This window comes from Panulirus ornatus, chromosome 58 (assembly GCF_036320965.1).
Source record: "Panulirus ornatus isolate Po-2019 chromosome 58, ASM3632096v1, whole genome shotgun sequence".
Lineage (NCBI taxonomy): Eukaryota > Metazoa > Arthropoda > Malacostraca > Decapoda > Palinuridae > Panulirus > Panulirus ornatus.
In genome coordinates this window covers 33,814,625-33,820,905 of record NC_092281.1, presented here as the reverse complement: position 1 = coordinate 33,820,905, position 6,281 = coordinate 33,814,625, and the positions used below count along the sequence as shown (strand labels likewise).

At 40.0% G+C, this 6,281-nt stretch overlaps 1 non-coding gene across 1 annotated transcript; it reads right to left on the bottom strand.

Moving 5' to 3' along the window:
- Positions 1 to 4,968: 4,968 nt before the first annotated feature.
- On the bottom strand, positions 4,969 to 5,040 carry TRNAV-GAC (transfer RNA valine (anticodon GAC)). The gene has a single exon. It is a non-coding gene; the product is annotated as a tRNA-Val (tRNA).
- Between the last annotated feature and the right edge of the window lie 1,241 nt (positions 5,041 to 6,281).

Below are 6,281 nucleotides of genomic sequence, written 5' to 3'. Positions count from 1 at the left end.
CCAGCCCTTAGCATAGACACCATTGAGATCACCAGCTGGTCAAATGTATACTGCAAACACATAATGACAAAGGAAAACATACGGTTACTTACATACATGCACGTATAACCTTAATGGTCAGGTCAAAGGTCAGGCCATCATAATACCTGAAGGTCGCGCCGTCGTGTTCAGCCACACAGATCTTTCAGAGCTTCATGCCTGAGTACGATACCACATTACCAGCTTCCAATATTATACTACCTTTCCCGCCACACCACACGACAGCCTCACCTTAATGTCATGCAACATCAACATTTATATTTGGTCTCTGACGACAACCCCGCCACCACCAGCAGACCCATGCAGGCCCCCATGTCACTTACGTCACTACAGTTTCCAGGCATCACGTGGCATTTTAGTGGCTGTTAATTACCACTCCTCTGACTCAGGCAGCTTTCTTACCTTCCTGTCTCACCCAGACGTTGTCTGCTGGCTCTCACTCCACAAACATACAACCTCTCCTTCCCAGACATAACACATCACAACACCTTACTCCCACAACTTTGATCTTTTTCTTCGTGACAATATATCTTTCTGCGGAGAGCGTTACGCGCTTGCCCTGCCTTTTGGCAAAATCTCGTTAGATGAACTCTTAAGCCAGAACTCCTCTCTCTCTCTCTCTCTCTCTCTCTCTCTCTCTCTCTCTCTCTCTCTCTCTCTCTCCCCAGCCAGCCACTATGAATGTAGATTGCGTGACTGAGTGGGAGCGATGAAGTTCTTGCCATATGACGGCGAGCCACTCTGCACCCCACCCACCCACCCAACCAGCACATATCAACTTGCCTCTTCGCTGAGCGGGAGAGAGAGAGAGAGAGAGAGAGAGAGAGAGAGAGAGAGAGAGAGAGAGAGAGAGAGAGAGAACCTACCTACGATTATTTACGATCACAAAAAAAATACTGAAAACAAAGGCCCCGCCGGGAATCGAACCCGGACGAACTGTTTATGAGGCAGATGTGCTAACCACTACACCACGGAGCCATTTGTCAGTGGCGGAAAAATCTCTTATATATTAACAAACGTGACTGAGGACTTAAAGAATTTGGTACAAACATAATGGTTATTGTGATAGATTATTAGTTTATGATAAATATGTATTGTGTTGCATTATAATGGTTGTTCAGAACCAAGATCTTTAAGCCTGAATCCTTAAGATTATATAAGAAATGATAAAAACGTGTTAGAAACATAAAAATTTGTGACTATAAAGAACAGAACGCATTATCATGTGGGTATCTAAGAAATAAATCCAAAACAAGACGTTAGTTTAAGGCAGGAGTATTTCATATTTTACCAAAAGATTTACCTCTACGTCCTTTATCTTTCATCATCATTTCTTATGTTTACTATCAAGAATGTCTTTTACTAACATAAATGATATGTATAGGTATTTGATTAATGTTTTCCAACGACGCGTTGTATAACTCTTCGTTAGTGAAGTTCATTTCGTGTAATGGATCATGCATTACAAAGTTGTGTCTATCCAGACAAGTGTTACACGTCCCAGGTAAAGATATATTCTAGAGATAGTGTATATCTAACATATATATGTGTTTTATAAATATTTATAAAAAGTTTTCCTGAGGGACAATACCTAAGACTTTCGTATTAAAGTTGATCAGTTGTAAGTGATCAAGCATTACAAAGGTGTGTCCATTGCCACAGGTGCTACTGATCCCGGGTCAAGGTATTTCACCATCTTTGTATCTTTAACCTTTCTAGTTATACATGTTTCATCCCTGATTCCATCCTCACAATCGATGACCAATCAACTACCGCGGAGGCGTAGCACAGAAATCATTGGGCCGCAGAGGACCAATCATAAATCGCAAGCAGCAGCGGTCCACCAATAGGGAGTCGACACACAGTAGCGCTGGCCAAGTGGCTACCGGGGACACAATATGGAGGAGTGGCCACGCCCGGACACTGGCTCATCTGGGTCTATTCCTTGCTCTTCATAATCCTAAACACAATATCTTTTCATCGTAGGGAATTTATTACCTCATTAACGGAGTTACGATCTGCCTTTATTTCCGATCGTTTGAAGATAGTAAGAAGGTCGAGAGTGTGATGAGTAGGGACACAAAAATAGTCCTTCTCAGGAGGAGGGTAACAGGTCCTGAGTCTCAGCCCAGGTGATGGTGTGAACATTATTATTATTATTACCACACATCACCAGCACACCTTTGATGGCGCTCCTACACCTTCGTATTATTATTACCACACATCACCAGCACACCTTTGATGGCGCTCCTACACCTTCGTATTATTATTACCACACATCACCAGCACACCTTTGATGGCGCTCCTACACCTTCGTATTATTATTACCACACATCACCAGCACACCTTTGATGGCGCTCCTACACCTTGGTGGCTGCAGCACTCCACACAGGAGCAGGGGATGGTGGCACATATCTATGAAGCAAAAAGGTTTTCCATGAGACTGTGCTATTTCTTCCCTCCCCTGGTCGATGATACAGCCTTTCCCAAAGGTTACTTGTCATTCCTGGTGTAACGACTTACGGGTTGAGCCCGGTAACACCTTCTGAATAATAGTATGTGACAGAGTGGAGTGACCAGGTTGAAAAGCGTGTTCTGCACCTCAACTGACTGATTATATGATAAGAATAAAGAGAATTACACACATAAATGTCACTTGCAAGAATCAAGCCAGAGATGAAGCATAGATAACTAGAAGGGTTAAGGAAACAAAAATTGTAAAATACCTTGACCCGGGATCAGTAGCATCTCTGGCAATGGACACACCTTTGTAATGTTTGATCACTTACAACTGATCAACTTTAATACGAACGTCTTAGGTACTGTCCCTCAGGAAATCTTTTTATAAATATCTATAAAACATATATATGTTAGATATACACTATCTCTAGAATATATCTTTACCTGGGACTTGTAACACGTGTGTGGATAGACACAGCTTTGTAATGCATGATCCATTACACTAAATTATATCTTCACTATACCCTCTTCTTCACTACACAGTTACTTCTACCATACCATCATCATTGTACTCTCTGATGTTAACTAGAAATGATTTTTATCTTCACTACATAATCATTTCATATAAACTTTACTCTTTTATAACCCTTATCTCTACTACATTCGTATCTTCACTACAACCTATCTTGACAATATCCTTATCATCACTATACTCTTCCTCACTACACTCTCATCTTAACATCATCCTTCTGTTTACCGAACTTGGTTCAAAGTCTGACTTGAACGTAGCTTTGTAAAGTTTGTGTTCCTCATTGTGTTACTCCCTTATTATCATTACAAAGGCAATTGTCACTATTCACTAACTAAACCCTCATCTTCACTACACTCTCATCATTATCATTACTTCTTGATGTTCAATACAAAATTTTAAAATATACATTTATCTTCACTACAGAATAATTTTCATTGCACCTTAATCTTCATTACTCCTTGTTTCAGCTACATCCGTATCTTCCATTCATTCTTATATCTTATATTAGTTACATCTTTACAATATCTTTATGTCTTCTCTGTTCCGTCTTTTGAAAAATTGAAAATGAGAGTAAAGGTTTTCCGGCCTTCTGCTCCCTACCCTTTTAGTTGCCTTGTACGACACGCAGGGAATACGTGGCAAGTATTCTTTCTTCCCTGTCCCCAGGGATAACAGCATCTGGTGTTCCCAGACGGTCACCCATCCAAGTACTGACCAGACCCAACGTTGCTTAACTTGACTGATCGAACGATATATATATATATATATATATATATATATCCTGGGGATAGGGGAGAAAGAATACTTCCCACGTATTCCCTGCGTGTCGTAGAAGGCGACTAAAAGGGGAGGGAGCGGGTGGCTGGAAATCCTCCCCTTTCTTGTTTTTTTTTAATTTCCCAAAAGAAGGAACAGAGAAGGGGGTCATGTGAGGATATTCTCTCTAAGGCCCAGTTCTCTGTTCTTAATGCTACCTCGCTAACGCGGGGAATGGCAAATAGTATGAAAAAAAAAAAAAAAAAAAAAAAAAAAAATATATATATATATATATATATATATATATATATATATATATATTTTTTTTTTTTCTTTCCAAAAGAAGGAACAGAGAATTGGGCCAGGTGAGGGTATTCCCTCAAAGGCCCAGTCCTCTCTTCTTAACGCTACCTCGCTAATGCGGGAAATGGCGAATAGTTTGAAAGAAAGAAAGATATATATATATATATATATATATATATATATATATATATATATATATATATATATATATATATACATATATATATATAACACTGAAAACAATGAATTTCCCAAATAAAAATGGAAGCGCCGGGGTTTGAACCCGGGTCCTCTCGCATGCCAAGCGAGTGCTCTACCACTGAGCTACGCCCCCAAGAACATATTTTGTGACATAGTATTATATGAAGTACTGAGATTACCACGGCAAAATAGTGTTTGACCGACCGTTGCCGATTAGCCGGCAAAATAACCACAGGGTAAATCTCCATGTTGCTGTCGTGTTTTCCTCTCAATTTTCCACAAAGAAATGTTTTACTTTTTTATTGTCGTTGCAATAGACTGGAACTAAGCAATAGACTGGAACTAAGCAATAGACTGGAACTAAGCAATAGACTGGAACTAAGCTGACCTGGTATGAGGTCAGAGCCCTCATTATCATCCCTGCTAACTACCGGAAGCAGATTAAGTCGTTCCACAACCGATGTCCGGCCCATGTTAACTGATGTGCCCAGCAGTTGGAGGAGGATCGCCAGAAGCTTCTGGAAGATTTCAAGGACGTCTTGGTGGACCTGATCCTTTCAGATAAGGTCGAAAACCTCAATTCATTATGAAGATCTTCACTATAACGTTGGACGAACATACTGAATGTTGCACACATGTGATGCGGACAAAATGAAACAAGAAAAAGACAAAAAATATGTCTGGTGTGGGTCTCGAACCCACGACCTTGAGTGTGTCAGACTCACGCTCTACCACTGAGCTAACCAGACAATAGAAAAATACGTCTGTTTCTTCAATTTGAATTAATGAAAATCTTTGCGAGGCAACGTTAAGAAAAGAGAGATGTCTTTGACGAAATTTACTTGCTTGGCTCCTTCTTTTGTTCCTCAGTATCGAAAGGAAACATACTGAAGGATATATATATATATATATATATATATATATATATATATATATATATATATATATATATATATATATATATATATTGTTACGAACTCCTTATTCAGACTAGGTCGCCAGTAACATATAAGTTACAAATACTACTGATCCTTGTTTCACAACGGGATAACATAATCATAAAGTTATGGGATGGAAGTAAAGACCAGCATTACATTAAATCTACTTATAATGGAAGAATCTAAGTGTACAAAGATAAGCACATAAATCAGGCATGAATCATTTACGTTAACGTTGGTACATAAATTAACATTCCAGATAAGATTTCAAGCCAGGAGATCTCTTTCCTTTATGGACAGTTCTTCGATAACACTACATTGATAATTATAACGGGCTTACAGGCTTACAGCACAGCAGGGCTTACAGACTTCCATGCTTACGACAGGGTAGACCACCTAACTCGCTGGCCTAGAGAGAGAGAGAGAGCGACTCAGCGGGTGTCATGGGTATATATTACAAAGAAGAGTCTCCGCCCTGCTGGCTATAACGCCACCCTTGATTGGCTATGGGACTCAGAGCACTCGTGATTGGTTGGGGTATTCTAGCGACGCACATCTGGGCAGCTCACCCTCCTCTTGATTGACAGCTCAAGGACAAATGACCATCTGGTCTCAAAATTAAGCCTAACGCTTGGTGGGAACAGAAGCTCCGAACCATTCTCAGAGGAAGACATCTCTATACACAAAGACACACACACGTAATATACACGAACATGTGGGCACAAACACACGTGTTCCGTAACAATATATATATATATATATATATATATATATATATATATATATATATATATATATATATATATATTTTTTTTTTTTTTGTTTATACCTCGTCGCTGTCTCCCGCGGTTGCGAGGTAGCGCAAGGAAACAGACGAAAGAAATGGCCCAACCCCCCCCATACACATGTACATACCTACACAGCTTTCCATGGTTTACCCCGGACGCTTCACATGCCTTGATTCAATCCACCGACAGCACGTCAACCCCTGTATACCACATCGCTCCAATTCACTCTATTCCTTGCCCTCCTTTCACCCTCCTGCATGTTCA